Source organism: Saimiri boliviensis, chromosome 12, assembly GCF_048565385.1.
Source record: "Saimiri boliviensis isolate mSaiBol1 chromosome 12, mSaiBol1.pri, whole genome shotgun sequence".
In the NCBI taxonomy this organism is placed as follows: domain Eukaryota; kingdom Metazoa; phylum Chordata; class Mammalia; order Primates; family Cebidae; genus Saimiri; species Saimiri boliviensis.
Genome location: NC_133460.1, coordinates 25,050,550 through 25,072,385, shown reverse-complemented (window position 1 = coordinate 25,072,385; position 21,836 = coordinate 25,050,550). Strand labels below are relative to the sequence as shown.

The 21,836-nt window shown below is 39.6% G+C and overlaps 1 protein-coding gene across 5 annotated transcripts in view; it reads left to right on the top strand.

Annotated features, from left to right (window-relative positions):
* Nucleotides 1-796: 796 nt before the first annotated feature.
* The window catches only part of MARCHF8 (membrane associated ring-CH-type finger 8), a 123,546-nt gene continuing 102,506 nt past the window's right edge, over nucleotides 797-21,836 (top strand). The window contains exon 1 of one of the 5 annotated variants that reach the window (XM_010340616.3): nucleotides 797-932. The gene's annotated coding sequence lies outside the window, so the exon portion shown is untranslated. The other 4 variants (XM_010340615.3, XM_039478041.2, XM_074382103.1 and 1 more) reach the window with 4 other exon arrangements.

The following is a 21,836-nucleotide window of genomic DNA, read 5'->3' as shown; positions in this document are numbered from 1 at the left end:
AGGAATTGATTAGGTATTGATAGATCACTCCTGGACAACAGAACAACTGTGGAATATTTGAGAGGATTTGCTTATAATTAATTCTTGAATTTAATAAAAAATCCAAATTATTCATCTTTTAAGAATTTTTTAATATGGGAGAAATAAAATTGCAGTGGTTGAAACTATTTCTGCGAAGTCTGATCTAGGAAAATTGGATTTGGTAGACAATGATGAAAGTGACAGATGAATAATTAGGAAAATCTGATGTTGACAAAAGCCGAATGCAGAATCAAATATTTAGACGTCTGTATATACACAAAGACGAATCTCCATAAAAAATTAAAAAGAAAACCTTAAAACTAGGAAGTTTCTCTGGCTGACAGGGTTATGTTGTCGGCATCTGCCTTTCAGTCCAGATTAGGGAGCGAGAGCAAACAAAAATCTGTCAAGGCAAAAACTGACATTATTACTTCCCTTTCCCTCCCGTTTGATAGCCTCAGGTAAGAAAATATTTTCCATTTTTTTCTCCCAAGTACAACATCGTTTTGCCAGACAAAATTCCCTTTCCTTCCAAAACCCTTACGTTAATAACATATGGTAGCAGGCCCAGGAGACACTAAATGACAAAGGCGGAGCTGGGGAAGTCTCTTCCGTTCCAAGCCGGGTGGGTTCTCGCCGGGGCACAGCGAAAGGGTGGAAGCACACAAGGGCCGCGCAGCCGCACCCGCGGCAGCCCGCCCCCAGCGCGCCGTCGTCGCCAGGGCAACGCCTCCGCCCAACCCTGGCGGGCCGGGGACGCTCGCGTCACGTGACCTGCCAGTCGGCGTCCTCCCGCGGAGGAGTGTAAACAGGCGACGCGCTGGCGGAGGTGCGGCCCTGCGGCGTCCGCGTCTCGGGCATGCTCCAGGCAGGCTGGGGCGGTCGCGCCGCCAGCTCGGAGCCCACCTGAGGTAACTCCAGTGGTCTCTAGGACTGGCGTCTCCCACGCCGCGCGCAGCCGCCGCCGCTGGCCTCCAATAAGGGCGGCCGAGCCCCCAGCCCGGGCAGGGGGTGTGGCTGCCGGCCGCGCAGTCCGCGACAGGTGGGTCGGGCGGGGGCGACCGCCGCGGTCCCTGCCCTGCGCTGCCCCTGGGCTGGGGGCCTGGCGTGGAGCCTGCGGAGAGGCGGCGCGACTCCGGGCCGTGGGTCCTTCCGCCCCGGTGCTTGCGTCTGTCCCTGGGCCGGGCCGAGCCGAACCGGGAACCGCCGGGGCAGTCGGCTCGGAGGGCGCTAGGCCGGCGTCCCCGGGTCCCAGGTGAAGCCCTTTCCCTGCCGGGCTGCGAGACTTTGGGCCCGGCAGCCCTCGTCCTTGGCCTGAGCTCGCGCATCTGTGCAATGCAGTCTCGGACTGGGGACCCGTGAGGACCTTCCACGTCTGACGTGTGACCCTGGGAGACCCGCGTGCATGGAGGGTGCCGGAGGGGAAGCATAGGTAGCTCTTCTGTCCTTTAATTGCTAACTTCTCTTTGCTCTTTAAATCGGTTTTCATCTTAAAAGTTGGATTCCTGTCCACCTGGGTGAAGTTTTTAATATGAAACTTACCGGGTGGGGGTTATAATGGGTTTATGTTACCGCTTTATGTTTCTTTAATGCAACAGAACCTTTTTTTCTCAAAACTGTTCCGATGTCCAAATTGTAAAAATAAATAAATAAAAATGGAAACGTTTTCTGCCTCGCTATCACTCTTCTCACCCCCACGCTGACTACCCTTAAGGACCCCTGGGAGTCATAGGTAGAGGAGCTCCATGTGGAGTTGAGGAGATGCTTTGTGTGCTTTTTGATTTGCTGGGATCTGGAAAATGAGTTCTTTACATGTGTGGAGTTTTCTATTAATTTTCTCTTTATTTTGTTAGATTGCATGCTATGTAATTACAGAGACAAGTAGTATAACTCTCACATACCAAAAAAGCCCCTGAAATTTCTGATAAAGACTTCTTCCATCTTTTCTTGCATCCCAGTCCCTGGGGAAGTGAGTGTATGTTTATAATAGTGAGACTTCATGCCTCATTGCTGATTTAGTTGCTCAGATACAGAATGGAAGTGGAAGACTTTTGAGCCAACCGAATGGGTTAGGACATATGTGAAAAATATAAAAACGCTAAAAAATATGAAAGCTGAAGGAGCATAGGAATTAAAGTCGTTAAGAGTCATGGAATAATGTGAACATGATCCTGTGCGAAATCTTGAGACCCTGAAGCAAGAAAATTGTGGATTTTGAGAGAACTGAGTTTAGGAGAAAAGGATGTTCTATTTCATATGGTGAGTGAACATATAAAAACAGAGTATGGGGTAGTAGTGTGTAGACAAAAGTACCAGGATTTTTTTTTTTTTTTTTTTAGAGTAATGCATAGTTTCCTAATTGTTTTTGGAGACTAGGGTTCTGAGAGATGTACTAAACTTGAAGTTTAATGTTAAAAGAGGGAAATCATACCCTTTTACAGCTTGTCTGCTTGGTGCTTCTGTGAGTTGATCAAGAATTGGAGGTGGAATGGACTATAAGTGGTACCCAAGGTGACCTAGTGTAAAGGTTTTCTCTTTTCAAAGCCAACTTCCCTCATCTATAAGCAGCTTAAGCAAGTTAGTTCCTTTCTTTGGTTCTCAGTTTCTACTGCAAAATGAGGAAATTGGATTGATTACTTTTCTATCTTTTGGCTCCAGCTAGACTCGCCAGATAAAATGCAGGAGGCCTAGTTGATACGAATCTTGGATAAACAGTGAATACATTTTTAGTATAAATACTACATGGGGGCATACTTGTACTGAAAAAAGTGATTTGTTGTTTGTGTGAAATTAAAGTATAACTGTGCTTGCTGTATTTATATTCGCTAAAGCTGGCAGCCTTAGTTCCAACATTTTGTCTCCTTTAAGTTAGTGCCAGGAAGAAACTAGCTTAAAGCAGAGCTGGAATGAATTGATTCAAGCAGCCAAGAAACCCTATTTGTTGTCACTTGTAGCGTCTGGTTCTTGAGGGATGTCGTTGATTCACTTGTGGTTTCTCATTTTTCTCCTTTTTCCTTGCCATTTCTGTCATAATCACATGATGTTTAGGTTTATACTTTTGGTAGTAAGTAGTTTAAAATGTCTGAAAGCAAATTAAAAATATTGCTGAAATTTCTAAAAGTAACCTCATTTTTTTGAGCCTTGAAATGGTATGTGCTTTCCCCCCTGTAAAAGATACCTTACAAACCTACCTGTTCCCCAAGTTGGTGGTTGACTGCAAGGCATTCTCTAAATTCGTGGACTGTCCTAACCCTTAGGAAGGTGTTCTTATGCCTTCTTATTCTGTCCCCTATGAATATGGAAAATTGTCATTATATGCACTATAAACATTTTATATTTTATCTGACTGTTGTCAGCTTTGTCTTTGCTGTATTGAAGGGTTTTCAATTTTGAAATTCTTTTTCAAGGAGTGTAATTTAAAACTTTTCATTTCTTCGAGTTCTTTTTTTTTTTTTTTTTAATAATTAGGCCACATCTAGTTTCTTAACTCACTTGGAAATACCTGAATTTTCTAATTCATTTATTCATTCAGTAGTCAAAAAAGAAATTGGTATGTTTGGAGAGCCAGGTTGATGTTGTGACCAGTGTTCTAGTTTTCCAGGTGCTTATTTCTGATAGACGAGTTAAAACGTGTAATCTGAGGATAATGGCGATGAAGGCTTTGAAGAGGTACAAATGCTACGGAAATTGAGAGGAGGGATGGGTGCCGCCCTCAGGTTGATAGATTGAAGAGAAAAGCTTTCTGGAGGAGGTAGAAGTGAATCCAAGACATGGAGGTAAAGGCGGGATCAGGAAGACAGAGGTGGACAGAATAGTGGAAAGAAGCAGAGAAGGATGGGGAATCTGTCTTCTCAGTTCCACAAAACATACACTTTGTTGGATTTAAAATACTTCACAGTATTGTGTATGTGTGGTTTTTAGTTCACTGTGATGCTCTCATCTGCTTTATGTTTGGATTGAACCACTTTGGTGTCTTTCTGTATTAGAAAGACCTTCAGTTGTCAGTGAAGCTCTTTGTAAGAATGTTTACTAAATATGTCACACGTATAAAAACATGCATTGAAAAAATAGAATATTATCAATATCATTGAAACCTCCTGTGTACTTCTTCCTTCCTCTCAGAAGTAACCAGCACGCTGAATTGTGTGTCTATCATTTCTTTGTTTTCTTTTTTCTTTTTTGAGACAAGAGTCTTGCTCTGTCACTTAGGCTGAATGGAGAGCAGTGGTGAAATCTCGTCTCATTGCAACTCTGCCTCTTGGGTTCAAGTGATTCTCCTGCCTCAGCCTCTCTAGTAGCTGGGACTACAGGCATGGGCCACCATGTACTACTAATTTTTGTGTTTTTTGTAGAGACTGGTTTTTACCATGTTGGCCAGACTGGTCTCAAATTCCTGACCTCAAGTGCTCTGCCTGTCTTAGCCTCCCGAAGTGCCAAGATTACAGATGTGAGCCACTGTGCCTGGCCTGCTTTCTTGATAATGTTATTTTACTTAATATGTATATATCACCTTAAAATGTTTGCTTATGCATATTTTTGAACTTTATATAAATGGGATCATGCTATGTGCATTTTTTTCCTGCAACTTTTTAACTTAAATTAGGTTACTAAGTGTCTTCCATGTTTTTCCTGAAAGGTAAGAATTTATCTGGAATATACATCTAGCATAGGAGTTTGTTGCTTGTCCACTGTGTACAACAGTAACTTTACTAAATACAAATTGCTTTCCAAGGTAGTTGTACTGTTTTACTGTCCTACAAGCAGTGTGAGAGTTCCTGTTATTCTGTCTACATGCTCCCCAGTGTTTGGTATGAGAAAACCATGTATCTATTAAAGGTCTAGTTTCCAAAGTAGTTAAGGAACTCTTATACCTCAGTCATGAAAAAGAAGAACTCAAAAAATGGACACAGGGTTTGAATAGACATTTCTTCAGACGAGACATAAAAATGGCCAGTAAGTACATGAAAAGGTGTTTGACATCATTAGCCACCATGTAAATGGAAATCAAAACCACAGTGAAATACCATGTTACACCAACTAACTAACTAAGATGGTGACTAAGTAAGCATCTTAGTAAACTAAGATGGCTGTGTATAATCAAAAAGACATGTAATAATAAGCGTTGGTGAGGTTGTGGAGAAATTGGAATCTACATGTTGGAATGTAAAGTGGTGCTGCAACTGCTTTGAGAAACAGTTCTGGCTGTTCTTGAAATGGCTAAATATGAGATAAAGCATGACAAAGCAGTTCCACTCTTAGGTATATAGTCAAGAGAAATGAAAACATATCTGTGTTGTGTGTAAATGTTCGCAGTAGCAGTCGTCATAAGAGCCAAAAAGTTGAAACAACTCAAACATGTATCAGCTGAAGCATGGTTTAAATAATGTGGTTTATCCCTGCAGTGGACTATTATTCAGGCATAAAAAGGAATGAAGTACTGACTCATGCTACAAATGGATGAACCTTGAAAACATTATTCTAAGTGATAAAAGACAGTCTCAAAAGGCCACATATTGTGCAATTACATTTTTATATGGAATGTCCAGAATAAAATATAGAACCCTTTTAAAAGGGTCTAAAAAGCATTTATAGACTGAACATATACCTATGTGTATATATGCTGAGATTTTATGCGAAATAGTTAAATGCATGTATACTCACAGGAAACGCCCCGAAGGATGTTAAGCAAATTGTTACTGATTATGTCTAGGTGGTGGGAATTTTAGGTGATTTTAAAAAATGATTTAACTTTTCATATTTTTTGATTTATTCTTTTCAATGAACATGTCTTGGCAAAAGAAAATAAAAAAGTTCTTTTCTGTTACGTAGAAGTTTGATTATCTAGATGTTTTTATATATTTATTTATTTATTTTAAAGATGGGGTTTTGCCATGTTGCCCAGGCTGGTCTTGAACTCCTGATCTCAGGCAGTCCACCCACCTCGGCCTCCCAAAGTGCTAGGATTACAGGCTTGAGCCACTATGCCTGGCTGATGTTTTCATTTTTTAAATATTTAGTAGACATTATATTTATAAATTACATATGGAATTTAAGTGCTGTTATTCTGTAATCACCAGTTAGGAACAATCAACATTGTATTTGATGCCCTTGGCCTCCCCTCTCTGACCTCATTCTGTTATGTCCCAGAGACATAACTGCTACCCTGAATTTTGCTTTTATTATTTCATTGCTATAGTTTTACCACATTTGTATCTCTAAGCCATGTTGTTTTTCCCTATGTGCTATTGAACTTTATAACTAGAACTGTATTGTGTATATACTTCTTTCACTTGCTTTTTTATTCCATATGAGATTTGGGACTCATTGGTATTTTTGTGTGGCTGTAGTTCATTGGTGTCTCATTGTCTTACTGTGTTACATTATGAATATTCCATAATTTGTTCTTTGTAGTATTGATGAATGACTGGATTGTCAGTTTTTTGTCTGTCATGAGCAATGATGATGTGAATATTGTGCATGTCTTTTTGTGCACTTGGGCAAGAGTTTCTCTTTGTATGTGGTCAGGTGTATAGCTGCTGGGTTGCAGGATAATGTATTTCTTCATCTTTTCTAGAAGTAGTAGATTTCTGTTGCTGTGTAACAAAGTACCACAAACTTAGAGCCTTAAAACAACTCACATTTTGAAATTTCATGGTCCGATAGGTCAGAAGTGCAGTAGGCTTGGCTGGGTTATCTCCTCTGGGTCTTGTGAGGCTGAAATCAAGTTGTCAGTAGGACTGCATTCTTTTCTGGAGGCTCTGGAGATAAATCCGCTTCCACACTTATTTGGGTTGTTGGTAGAATTCAGTTCATATGGTTATAGGACTGAGGTCCATGTGTCTTTGCTGGATGTCAGCTAGTGGTCATTCTCAGCTTCTGCAGGCCACTCACATTCCTTGCCTTATGACCTCCTTTTTTACTTCATCTTCAAAGCTTGGAAGTAGGAGATTGGAATTTCTCTCATGCTTTGTATCTTTCTGACTCATATATATTTTTTTCCTTCTCTAGATGGAGATCATTCTCTGCTTTTAAGGGCTCACTTGAATTATTGGGTCCACTGGGATAATCTTGATTACTGTTTCTATTTTTTTTTTTTTTTTTGAGACGGAGTTTCGCTCTTGTTACCCAGGCTGGAGTGCAATGGCGTGATCTCGGCTCACCGCAACCTCCGCCTCCTGGGTTGAGGCAATTCTCCTGCCTCAGCTTCCTGGGTAGCTGGGATTACAGGCACGTGCCACCATGCCCAGCTAATTTTTTGTATTTTTAGTAGAGACGGGGTTTCACCATGTTGACCTGGATGGTCTCGATCTCTTGACCTCATGATCCACCCACCTCGGCCTCCCTAAGTGCTGGGATTACAGGCGTGAGCCACCGCACCCAGCCTTACTGTTTCTATTTTATCTTCATGGTCCCTTCACAGCTATACTCAGATTAGTGTTTGAATAACCATGGGCAGGAATCTTGGGAGGCTATCATAATATGAATTGTTTTCTATAGTGGTAGTACCAGTATGCATTTACATTAGCAGATGTTGGAGTTCTTGTTCTGTGTCCTTAATATTGTCAGATGTTTAGGCTGAGAAGCAGTATCTCATGTTTTTAATCTATGGGTCCATATATATCCATACATAAGTAAAGATAGTTTTTTTTTCTTTTCAAAAAGTTTTACATAAATAACTTTATTCTGTATGTGTTCTATAACATGTGAGGTTTTCTTCCAGAATTGTGCTTTTGTGGTTTGAGTTTTAATAACTACTGTATGGTGTTCTATTGTATGAATAGATCACAATTGGTTCATTCTTTCATTGATGAAAATTTAGATTGTTAGTCTTTCTTGTGAATATGTGAGAGAATTTCTTGAATATATGTTTATACACTTAGAGGTAAGATTGCATATATGTTGGTAGAATCTAGAAGTGAAAATCATGTGCATCTTCCCTATTTTACTGTAGAGAGAGACTTACAAAAAAGTAGATTCTTTCCCTCCCTCCATTCTTTTTTTTTTTTTGAGACAGAGTCTTGCTCTGTCTGTCACCAGGCGCTAGGCTAGGCTGGAGTGCAGTGGTGCGATCTTGGCTCACCGCAACCTCTCCCTCCCATGTTCAAGCAATTCTCCTGCCTCAGCCTCCCGAGTAGCTGGGACTATAGGCGCGCGCCACCACACCCAGCTAATTTTTCTATTTTTTAGTAGAGACAGAGTTTCACCATGTTGGCCAGGATGGTCCCGATCTCTTGACCTCGTTCGCCCGTCTTGGCCTCTCAAAGTGCTGGGATTACAGGCGTGAGCCACTGCGCCTGTCCTCTTCCCTCCATTCTTTTTTGCTTTCCTTTGTTACTGCTTTTATCCAATCAGACAAGCAAATGTTTTTATTGTCTTTAAAAGAGCTATATGGGTAATGTTACAATGCTAAAAAATTAAAATACTGGAAGTACATAAAGAAAAAGTCTCATCTAATTTTACTGGGTATTTTAATAAAAGTGGGATCATACTACACATACAATTGGTTGTATCAATGCATACAGATCCACAGTCTCCCTTTTAATAATTATGTAGTATTCCTTTGCAGGTTGTTTTGTTTACTACTCTTTTTTTTTTTTTTGAGATGGAGTCTCACTCTGTAACCCAGGCTGGAGTGCAGTGGTGTGATCTCGGCTCACTGCAGCCTCTTTCTCTTGGGTTCAAGCGATTCTCCTGCCTCAGTCTCTTGGGTACCTGAGACTGCAGGCGCATGTCAACACACCTGGCTCATTTTTTGTATTTTTAGTAGAGACGGGGTTTCACCATGTTAGCCAGGATGGTCTCAATCTCCTGACTTCGTGATCCGCCTGCCTTGGCCTCCCAAAGTGTTGGCATTACAAGCATGAACCACTGCGCCTGGCCGTTTACTACTCTATACTTAGTACCCCAAAATCAATAAATGTTTACGGGATGAATGAAGAATATATGGGTACATATATTCATGAGTTATTCAACCCTTCCCCTGTTAGTGGATATTTAGTGTGCTCTGATTTGTATCTTTTAAAATGGTGTCACAGTGATCATTCTTGACATATGTCTTTGAACATTTACGGGTGTATTTTTACAGTCTAGAGCCCTAAAAGTGGAATTGTTTGGTCACAGGGGGTTTAAATTGCATAGTGGCAATTGGTTGTCCCATTTTTATTTCAATCTGTACTCCCACTAATGGTGTTTTGGTGCTCTTTCCCCTATTGCCTACAACGTTATCTATTACCAATCCCTTATTTTTCTGTATCTTAAAATTAATGTTGAAATTTTTATCAAAATAATAGTTGGACATTGCTTTAAAATAGGGAGCATAGGGCCGGGCACTGTGGCTCATGCCTATAATCCCAGCACTTTGAGAGACTGAGGTGGAAGGCGTGCCTGATGCCAGGAATTCAAGACTAGCCTAGGTAATATATTAAAAAAAAAAAAAAAAAAAAAAAAAGCAGCATAAAGTCTTGTAATGAAAAATAGAGGCAAACTTTTCTTGTTAATAGTACCTACTTTTAATATTTCTAAACATGTTTATACCATTGTTATTTATCCACTTTAAATATTATGCATTGCCTTCCTATTTTGATAGTTGAGGATTTAGACATCTTAAACTCCTCATTTACCTTTTTCCACTCTTTGACTATGGTTACATCCCTACTTTTAGTGAAATCAATAATAAATATTTAGTGACAACTGTTCATCTGCAGAGCCAGGTGGTAGTCTGTGACTACATTTCCTTTCTTCTTATTTTTTTTTTAAAGTTACATTACCTAGTTTTTTTCACCTGCATCCCTTTTTAGTACAAATTATTACTAGGTGGATCATCTTTTCTCTCAGTCTCTATATTTTCATAAAACAAAAAATGTAAATCCTTTTCCACAACATCTGTACAGCTTGGTACAATTCTGAGGGGCAAAAGAATTGGGAAACTAAACTTGAATTCTGCTCTTGAGTTTTCTGAGAAGCTTGACCTCTGGCAAGCAGCCTTGCTTCATCTTTCTCTGCCTTATTTACTCATTTATAAAAATGGGATTGGATTTGGACTGACTGGTCTCTGATTCCTTTCAGTTCTGCCATTCTGGGTTTTTTGGTTCCTGTTGAATCTTAATTGTATCACTTAAAAAGCTAGCTTGTGGGGAAAGTGCATTTTACAACTTGGAGAAGAAAAAGGTTTGGGTGAGGAAGACAAGATAATCTTACAGAAGCTTGAAGGGCTGCTTTATAGAGAATTATTAGGCTTGCTTCACATGATTCAAAACTAATATCCGTTGTTGAACGGAAGGTGCTCTTGATTCAGCATTAATGGACACATTTCTAACAGCTATCTCCTGCCCAACATTGAAGTAGGCCATCTTAAGTGGTGGGCGTTTCCTAACACTGAAAGAACAGAGGACACGGTAGATAGGCAAAGTGATGCTTTAGAGAAAGGTTGAAGTTATTTAAGCCCCAGCCAGCCAGGAATAGTACTGGATGACTAACTGTCTGGCCTCCTATGGGTTGAAATTATGGCATGATAAGGTTGTTAAAATAATTTTTAAAAACCTATTATGGTGTGACTCAGTGGTCATGACTTTCATCAAATTATAATAATGATTCATACACTTTTTTAAAAATCTGCATTTTTTTTTTTGAAGTATGTAAGTACTGTTCTCAGTTTTGAAAATGTTACTGCTCTAAGTCTTGTGTAGTTCTTGGTGATTCATCTGGGAAAGCAACCCTTTTCTTCTTTTTGAGTGATCTTTGAATGCTTGACACTTTCCCTTAAACTAAGCTGGGAACTTTCAGTTTGAGTTCTTAGGTCCTGTTGAGATACACAGCTAAATTTGTCATTGACCATGTGGGTGTGTTGCCAAGTTCTCTAGAGATGTTCCCAGTCTGGGAAATTGTGATAGTGTTATTTTCTTGCAGTTTCTGCTGTGAAGCAGTCTTTGAAGAAATAAAAGATATGTATAAGAGCAAGTCCTTGGGGAAAAAAGCATTCTTACTACTTTTATTAAATTACAGTGCTCTCATTCCCAATTCCTGAGGTAGAATTTTAGTCATCTTAGCATCTGAGTGAGGAGGTCATGTGTGTGTTTACATTTCCTGAACTACCTCAGATCTCCTTGAACTGCTGGGTGTCTTGTTCCTGCTGAATTGTACTGTACAGTAGACTCCACTGTACTAGTGGATGCATCAGTTTATGGTAGGATTTCTTGATCTTAGCTCTGTTGACAGTTGGGGTTGGATAATTCTTTGTTGTGGGGAACTGTTTTGTGTATTGTAGGATGTTTAGTAGCATCCCTGGCCTCTTCCTACTAGGCGCCATTAGCTCCCCCACCCTTGTGGCAACTAAAAATATCTTCAAGACACTGGCAAAGTCCCCTGGGGTGATAAACTGTCCCTCTTGAGAAGCACAGACTTAAAAACGCCGCCCAGCTGGCTCTCTGCCACGGTTAAGGTCTTCCTACTCTTGTCTAGTTTCTCCATTTTCCTAGCCTTCCTCACAGCCTCCTCTTACCTGACTGTGCTCTGCTCAGCTAATTAGGCAGAAAGTTGCCAAGTAGAAGGTGGAATCAGCGGGGAATAGGGCAGAGCTGGAGTCAGGTGTGGCCCTGGATAGTGGCTGAGCTCTGCAGCACACAGATGGGTGTGTTTTTTGGTGGTAGCTAAGATTAGACTGCTAACGCAAATGTTCTTTGACGTGAAAATAAACTGATAATACCACCGGTGGTCCTAGTGCACAACACTTAGCAGGTATGTGGTATCTTTATATTGTCTCAAGCCTGCCTAGGAGTCTGCTGTTAACAAAAAGCTCCAAGCATGTTTCCTCCTTAATATTTTTATTTGAAAGAAGCAAACAAAAGTGAAACTGGTTCTTCACGTACTTTGTATTCAATATAGGTTTCAGTTTTCAGGTGACTTTAATAGCTGGATACAACTTTTACATGTATGAAATGAGGTGGGAGGGTTTGTAAATTTGGAGCAGCAAATGTTTACTGAGTGTAGCCTGGGATGGTGTCATACCTTCAAGAAATGGTCGGAGTGCGCAGGGAGTGAGACAGGCACCATGATGTAAGCAGTGGTAGTTCACAGGTGGTGAGGGGTGAGATCTCATAGATAAACTGGAGACTGGGACAGTTGTTCACATTCCCTACTTATATTCATTTTCAAAGAGTCACTGTTTATCATGTGTCTGTTCTGAGCTTTGTGAAATTTTTTTAACTTAAGGTCATTCTAACTGCCCATTTTATAAACTTTATTCTCTTAACATTTATTATGTCATATTTCCTGATTTTAATAACTTTTAATGACTGCATATTGCATTTTGTGTTTATATCCTAAGTGGTATACTTCACCATTTCCCTGTTGTTTAACATATGGATTATTTTAAATAATTTTGCTACTATATAGCTATAATTTAATGAATATCTTTGGTATAAGTTTTAGTCCACAGTTTAGATTATTTCTTTGCGTGTTACAAACTAGAATGGCGTGGATTCTTTTCTTTTTTTTTTTTTTTTGAGATGCAGTCTTGTTCCGTCACCCAGGCTGGAGTGCAGTGGTGCCATCTCAGCTCACTACAACCTCTGCCTCCTGGGTTCAAGCAGTTCTCCTGCCTCAGCCTCCCAAGTAGCTGGGATTACAGTCAGGAGCCCATGCCCAGCTAATTTTTGTATTTTTTAATAGAGACGGGGTTTCACCATGTTGGCCAGTCTCGGCTTGAACTCCTGACCTTGTGATCCGCCCGCCTCGGCCTCACAGAGTGCTGGGATTACAGGTGTGAGCTACTGCGCTTGGCCTAATTTTTGTATTTTTAATAGAGACAGTTTCACTATATTGGCTAGCTTGATCTTGAACTCCTGACCTCATGATCTGCCTGCCTTGGCCTCCCAAAGTGCTGGGGATTACAGGCATGAGTCACCACGCTCAGCCTTTTCTCTCTCTCTCTCTCTCTTTTTTGAGACAGTTTCACTCTGTTGCCCAGGCTGCAGTGCAGTGGTGTGATCTTGGCTCACTGCAACCTCCACCTCCTGGATTCAAGCTATTCTGCCTCAGCCTCACAAGTAGCTGAGATCACAGGCACCTGGCACTATGCCCGGCTATTTTTTGTATTTTTAGTGGAGACGGGGGTTCACCATGTTGGCCAGGCTGGTCTTGAACTCCTGACCTCAGGTAATTAATTCCTCCACGTCAGCCTCCTAAAGTGCTGGGATTACAGGTGTGACCCACTGCATCTGGCCTGTTGTATATATTTTTAAGGCTCTTTATTCACATTGCTGAACTGCTTTCCTAAAAGATTGTAATTAATGCTTCCACTAGCAAGGTATTAAGTGGCCATTTTAGGGCATCCTTGCCAATGTTGATATATTTGAAAAAGACAATCACTGATTTAACAGGTGGAAACATCTCACCTTTCATTGGCTTTTTGTTTTTGTTTTCCTTTAAAAGATTTTTTTGGAGACAGAGTTTCACTCTTGTTACCCAGGCTGGAGTGCAATGGTGCGATTTCGGCTCACTGCAACCTCCGCCTCCTGGATTCAGGCAATTCTCCTGCCTCAGCCTCCCGAGTAACTGGGATTACAGGCACGCGCCACCGTGCCCAGCTAATTTTTTGTATTTTTAGTAGAGACAGGGTTTCACCATGTTGACCAGGATGGTCTCGATCTCTCGATCTCGTGATCCACCCGCCTCAGCCTCCCAAAGTGCTGGGATTACAGGCTTGAGCCGCCGCGCCTGGCCCCTTTAAAAGTTTATTTGCCATCTTTGTGCAATTGCCTGTACATGTCCTTTTCCTGTTAATCTCTTGGAGGTGTTAAGTGCTTTTTTAAAAAACTTGCTTTAGGCCGGGCGCGGTGGCTCAAGCCTGTAATCCCAGCACTTTGGGAGGCCGAGGCGGGTGGATCACGAGGTCGAGAGATCGAGACCATCCTGGTCAACATGGTGAAACCCCGTCTCTACTAAAAATACAAAAATTAGCTGGGCATGGTGGTGCGTGCCTGTAATCCCAGCTACTCAGAGGCTGAGGCAGGAGAATTGCCTGAACCCAGGAGGCGGAGGTTGCGGTGAGCAGAGATCGTGCCATTGCACTCCAGCCTGGGTAACAAGAACGAAACTCCGTCTCAAAAAAAAAAAACAAAAAACAAAAAACAAAAAAACTTGCTTTATATAGCTGCTTTATATATGAGGGGTCGTGACTTTTTGTCTGCCATGTTTGTAAAAAAAAAAAAAAAAAAAAAAAAAGCTTATCAAGTTCTACCAGTTATGTCTTTTGCTTTATGTGTAACTTACAGAAAAAATACACAGAGTATAAATTACTACATATAATTTACTAAAATTCACCAGTTGTTTGTATTTTACCTCATTAGCTTTATCACTCTTTCCCCCTTTCTTTACATGCAGGATAAATGCATTTTTTGGGATTCATTTCAGTTTAAGTTGTATAGGTACTAAGAACACTTGAACACATATTTCTAAGAACCAGGATGTTCTCTTGCATAACGACAATAAAATTACCAGTCAAGAAATTTAACGGTTGGTACAGTGTTGTTATCTAATAATTCATAGTGCAATTTCAACAGTTGTCCCTATAATGTCCTTTATTGGCCTTTTGTTTTCCCTGTCCAGTATCCAGTCCTGAATCACTGTGAAATTGTCATGTTTCTTTAGTCGCCTTTAATCTGGAGTATTTTGTTAACCTCTCGTTATCATTCTTGACATTGGTGTTTTGGAAGAGTACAGATCAGTTATTTTTGAAGAATGTCCCTCACTTTGTACTTGTCTGAAGTTTTCTCTTGGATAGGTTTAGTTCATACATTAATGAAAGGGTAACAAAAAAGTTATTTATATTTTCCTCAGTGCAACTTATTAGGAACAACCTGATGTCAGTTTGTTCCAATATTGCCAATAACATGAGACAATTGGTTAAGTTGGTATCTGCCCAATTTCTCTCCTGCCATGATACTGTTTTTCTCTTTGTAGTTAATATGTATTGACACCGTGTTAATATCCTATTCCTCATCAAACTTTCACCCACTAGTTTTAGTGTCCAATGATGACTTTCCAACTGCATACTTCTTCTGTAACTATTAATTGGCATTTTACTATAAGGAAGACCTTTCCCCCTTCCCTTCACATCCCATTTATTTATTTATTCAATTATTTATTTGAATGATTCATATATATATTTATTTAGTGGTCTATAATTCATTACTGTGATTATTTTTATACTAAAATTATCTCAAATTTGTTCTGTGTAAACTCTTTCAGACTGGCTTCTGTGTTCTTTTTATGTGTCTCCACAATTCTTTGAGTACTTTTCCGGTGCAACAAGATGCTCTGGGCTCATTTTGTATGGCCCACCCCTACTTTTCTTACTATTAGTGAGGAATGAATGGTATTTGGAAATCAAGATCTGGGTATATGATGTGCTTATTACAACTGGTGTGTCATTACTTCTAAGCCTACTCAGTGGCCACAGCTAGGATATGTTTGTATGTGTGTAAATACATATATGTATATCCATATTTTAATTTTTTATTAAACAGTTGTTTTAGAGACAGGGTCTTACTCTGTCTCCCAGGCTGGAGTGCAGTGGTAAGATCATAGCTCACTGTAATCTTGAACTCCTGGGCTCAAGCAGTCCCCCTACCTTGGCTTCCCAAGTAGCTAGGACTACAGACATGGGTTACCATGCCCAGCTGTTTATAAAAATTTTAGTAGAAATGGAGTCTTGCTGTATTATCCAGCCTAGTCTTAACTCTTAGCCACAAGCAGTCCTCTGCTTTGGCCTCCTTAAAGTGCCAGGATTACAGATGCATAATTCTAAATTTATATATCTTAATTCATTATGCTGCTATAACAAAATACCTGAGACTGAGTAATTTATAAACAATGGAAATTTATTTATACAGTTCTAGCAGCTGGGAAGTTCAAGATCAAAGCACAAGCATTCATTGTCTGGTGAGGGCCTTCATGCTGTATCCTCACATGATGAAAAAATGGAAGGGCAAGAGGGCTGAGCTAGCTTCCTCCAAGCCCTTATTTTAAGAAAATTTTTCATTTTTGTGGGCACATAGTGTATATATATGTGTGTTTATATGTGTGTGTATGTGTGTGTGTGTGTCTACGTGTATGATGTACATGAGATGTTTTGATATAGGTATGCAATGTGAAGTAATTATATCATGAAGAATGGGATATCCATCCCCTTAAGCATTTATCCTTTGTGTTACAAGCAATCCAATTACACTCTTAGTTATTTTAAAATGTATAATTAGGCCGGGTGCGGTGGCTCAAGCCTGTAATCCCAGCACTTTGGGAGGCCGAGGCGGGTGGATCACGAGGTCGAGAGATCGAGACCATCCTGGTCAACATGGTGAAACCCCGTCTCTACTAAAAATACAAAAAATTAGCTGGGCATGGTGGCTCGTGCCTGTAATACCAGCTACTCAGTAGGCTGAGGCAGGAGAATTGCCTGAACCCAGGAGGCGGAGGTTGCAGTGAGCCGAGATCGCGCCATTGCACTCCAGCCTGGGTAACAAGAGCGAAACTCTGTCTCAAAAAAAAAAAAAATGTATAATTGTTATTATTGACTATATAGCTATCCTGTTGTTCTATCAAATAGTAGGTCTTATTCATTCTATTTTAGTTTGTCTGCCCATTAACCATCCTACCTCTCCCACAGTCCCCCCCATTACTACCCTTCCCAGCTTTTGGTAACCATCCTTCTACCCTCTATGTTCATTAGCTCAATTGTTTTGATTTTTAGATCCCACAAATAAGTGAGAACACGTGATGTTTGTCTTTCCATGCCTGGCTTATTTCACTCTCTGTCTCTTTTATGAGGTCCCTAATCCCGTTCTGCCCATGAAGATTCTGCCCTTGTAATTTAATCACCTCATAAACTGCTGGTGTCTTAGTATTAGCATTGGCAATTAAGTTTCTTTTTTTCTTTTTTTTAGAGACAGAGTCTTACTTCATCACCCAGGCTGAAGTGCAGTGGTGTGATTGTAGCTGACTGCAGCCTTGATCTCTGGGCTTCAGTGATCCTCAGCTTTCTATGTAGCTGGAACTTTTAATTTTAAGCTGGGATGCTTTAAGTTACATGCCACCATGCCTGGCTAGTTTTTTGTTTTTGTTTTTTTTTTAACTTTTTATTTTTTGTAGAGATGAGACCTCACTGTGTTGCTCAGGCTACTTTCTTATTCCTGAGCTGAAGCCATTCTCCTGCCTTGGCCTCCCAGAGTGCTGGGATTACAGGCTTGGGCTAGGACACCTGGCTGTGATTAAGTTTCAATATGAGAATTTTGGGGGATACATAATAACCCTAGCAACATCTATGTATACACACTTATATATTAATAACTATTTTTATGTTGATTCTACCAGTGTTAATCTAACACCATGAGGGGGTGGTACTTTTTGCATATTCCTTAGATTGAATTTTGTCAAATGCTTTTCTTCCATCTTGCCCATACTCAGTGTGCAAATATATGCTATATTTGTTTCTAAAAGGTTTATAGTTCTGGCTTTAAGTTTAGATCTATGATCAATCTCAAGTTTTTTTTATTCATGGTGTGAGACACAGGGGTTGAAGTTCATCATTTTTCTAGATGGATATCCAATTAATCCAGCAGCATTTGTTGAAAGGCTTTTCATTCCCCATTGAACTGCTTTGATGCCTCCTCTGAAAATCAGTTAACTGTATATGTGTGAGTCTGTTTCTGGACTTTGTATTCTGTTTTCTTGATCTGTTTGTTTGTCTTTAGGCCAGGACAATACTCTCTTAATTGTTGTATCTCTGTAGGAAGCCTTGAAGTTAGATAGTTTAAGTCCTTCAACTTTGTTCTTTTTCAAGATTGTTTTGGCTGTTCTAGGTCCTTTGAATTTTCATATGCATTTTATAATCAAAAGCCCAATTTCTGTAAAAGTGCCTGGTGGGAATATGATTGGAATTGTGATTTGGGCAGAATCAGCGTCTTTACAGTATAGAAATTTTCAAGGTACCAGCATGGTATATATCGTCATTTATTTAGGTATTTCATTTCTTTTCAGCAGTGTTTTATGATTTTCAGTATATGGGGCTTCCATGTCTTTTGTTAAATTTATTCTTAAATAATCTGCTTTTTGTTATTAAGAAACCTTTTTAAAATTTCATTTTGTTGGCGGAAGATAGAAATACAGTTGTTTTGTATATTGACCTGCCATCCTACAACTTTGCCAAACTTTACTTAGATGAATCTTGCTAGACTGACATATTTCTTTTTTTTTTTTTTTTTTTTTTTTTTTGAGACGGAGTTTCACTCTTGTTACCCAGGCTGGAGTGCAATGGCGCGATCTTGGCTCACCGCAACCTCCGCCTCCTGGGTTCAGGCAATTCTCCTGCCTCAGCCTCCTGAGTAGCTTGGATTACAGGCATATGCCACCATGCCCAGCTACTTTTTTGTATTTTTAGTAGAGACGGGATTTCACCATGTTGACCAGGATGGTCTCGATCTCTTGACCTTGTGATCCACCCGCCTCGGCCTCCCAAAGTGCTGGGATTACAGGCTTGAGCCACCGCGCCCGGCATAGACTGACATATTTCTTAAGAACTTGTTAACAATTATATAGCCTCTGAAAAGAAAGTTTTATAACTTCCATTCAAGTATATATGCCTAGTATTTCTTTTCCTTACCATATTACATTGGCTAGGATCTTCTATATACTGTAGTGTTGGGTAGACATGGTGTGATTTCTTTACCATCTTTCCCATGTTGACAGTCTTTGAGGGACAGTCCTCAGAATTTCATTGTGTTATTTGCTTTAGGTTTGTATGGTAGAGGAAATTTCTTTCTGTTTCTAGTTGTGCTAAAATTTTATTTTTTTTAAACCAAAAATGGATATTGAACTTGGTAAAATGCTTTTATTGGATCTGTTATTATGGTAAATGAAATTGCCTTTCATACATGAATCTAAATTTTACATTCCTGGGATAAATACTGCAGTATCACGATATATTATTCTTTTTATAAGTTACTGAATTTGATCTTTCCATTATTTTGCATGTTAATCAACTGTGATCATGTTTTATGGTTTTTTATAATTAAAAAATGTTTTGGTAAGGGAATATGCAAACCTTCTAAAATGAGTTGGGAACAGTTTATTCCTTTGTTTTCTTCCTCATATATGTGGTAGACTTCACCAGTGAAACCATCTGAGTTTTGGGTTTTTTTTTTTTTTTGCTAAAGGGTAGGCTAACCATTTTAACTTGTTTAGCAGATATATGGCTGTTCAGTTTTTAAAAGTTTTTTCTTCTGTCAGTTGTGCAAAGTGTTGTGCTTTTCACTCTATTATAAGTGTTGTGTGGTTTATCTTCCCATCCTCTTTGTTTTAACCCATGTCTTTATATTCAAAATGTATCTCTTGTTGAACATGATGGGTTTTGTTTCTTCTTCTCCCCGGTCTGAAAATAGCTACATTTTAATTGGAATATTTATTTAGTCTCTTTAATGATACACAATTGATCCTCATTATTTGAGGATCAATACATGTGAAAATTGCAAAATTTGTAACCCCTAAATTAATGCTTGGAAGTAGTCCTGTGGTCATTCATAGATAGGCATAGAGTAGCAAAAACTTTGAGTCATTTTGACATGTTGTTCCCAATTGAGGTCAAATAAGGTGACACTCTGCCCTCCTGTTTCAGCTCTCATACTTTTAAAAACAAGGATCCTTTTCCTTGGGATGCAAGGATGCTTCAACATATGCAAATCAGTCTTTGTGTTACATCATATCAACAGAATAAACGATAAAAATCCTATGATCATTTCAGTTGATGCTGAAAAAAAATTTGATGAAATTTAACATCTCCTCACCTTGAAAAACCCTCAAAAAACTCGGGATAGAGGTATTATTTAATTATATTATTTAATTATTAGAGGTATTATTTAATTATATTGAGGTATGGACAGAACATACCTCAATATAATTAAAGCCATATATGACAGACCCACACACAGCTGGTATCATACTGAATGGGGAAAAACTGAAAGCCTTTCCTCTAAGGCAAGTTTGTCCAACCCATGGCTCAAGGGCTGCCTGCCATGCTATGCAAATTTGTAAACTTTCTTAAAACATGATAAGTTTTTTTTGCAATTTTTTTTTTTTTTTTTTTGGAGACAGAGTTTCACTTTTCTTGCCTAGGCTGGAGTGCAATGGCATTTTCTCGGCTCACTGCAACCTCTGCCTCCTGGGTTCAAGTAATTCGCCTGCCTCAGCCTCCAAAGTAGCTGGGATTACAGGGATGTACCACCACGCCCGGCTATTTTTTTGTAATTTTAGTAGAGACGGGTTTTCACCATGTTGGCCAGGATGGTCTCCCATTTCTTGACCTCGTGATCCTCCCAAAGTGCTGGGATTACAGGTGTGAGCCACCACGCCTGGCCTTTTGCAATTTTTTTAAAGCTCATCAACTATCATTAGTGTTAGTGTTTTTTATGTGTTGTTCAAGACAATTCTTTCAGTGTGGTCCAGGGAAGCCAAAATGGACACCCCTGCTCTGTATCTGGAATATGAGAAGGATGCCCATTGTCACCACTGTTATTCAATGTAGTACTAGAAGTCCTAACTAGAGCAGTCAGACAAGAAGAGAAGAATATAAAGGTATCTAGATTGGAAAGAAAGAAGTCAAATTATCCTTGCTTGCAGCTGACATAATCTTATATTTGAGAAAACCTGAAGACTCCACAAGAAAACTGTGAGAACTGTAAATTCAGTAAAGTTTCATAATACAAAATCAACATACAAAAACCAGGCACATTTCTATTTGTCAACAGTGAACAGCGTGAAAAAGAAATAAAGTAATCACATTTGCAAGCCACACACAAAATAAAACACCAAATAAATGAAAGACTTCTATAATGAAAACTATAAAACACTGATATAAGAAATTGAAGAGGACACCAAAAAATGGAAAAATATTACATGTTCTTAGATTGGAAGAATTCATATTGTTAAAATGTCCATGCTACCCAAAGCAGTCTACAGATTAAATGCAAATCCTGCAAAAATATCAATGACATTCTTCACAGAAAGAGAAAAAAAAATCCTAAAATTTTTATGGAACCACAAGACACCCAGAACAGCCAAAACTGTTATAAGCAAAAGGAACAAAACTGGAGGAATCATATTACCTGACTTCAAATGACACTACAGAGATACAGTAACCAAAATAACATGGTACTGGCATGAAAACAGATGCATAGCCCAATGGAACAGATTAAAGAACCGAGAACCCAGAAATAAATACACACATGTACAGTGAGCTCCTTTTTTTTTTTTTTTTTTTGAGATGGAGTCTTGCACTGTCATCCAGGCTGTAGTGCAGTGGCATGATCTCAGCTCACTGTAATCTCCACCTCCTGGGTCCAAGCAATTCTCCTGCCTCAGCCTCCCGAATAGCTGGGACTATAGGCGTGTGCCACCATGCCCAGCTAATTTTTTTGTATTTTTAGTAGAGACGGGGTTTCACCAGGTTGGCCAGGATGGTCTTGATCTCCTTGACCTCATGATCCATCTGCCTTGGCCTCCCAAATTGCTGGAACTACAGGCCTGAGGCACCACGCCTGGCCCACAGTGACTTTATCTTTGACAAACGTGCCAAGAACATACTCAGGGGAAAAGACAGCCTCTTCAATTAATGGTGCTGGGAAAATTGGATATCCATATGCAGAAGAATGAAACTAGACCCCTATCTCTTACTTTATATAAATATCAAATCATAATGGATTAGAAACTTAAATCTAAGACCTCAAACTATGAAACTACAACAAGGAAACATTGGGGAAGATATTCAG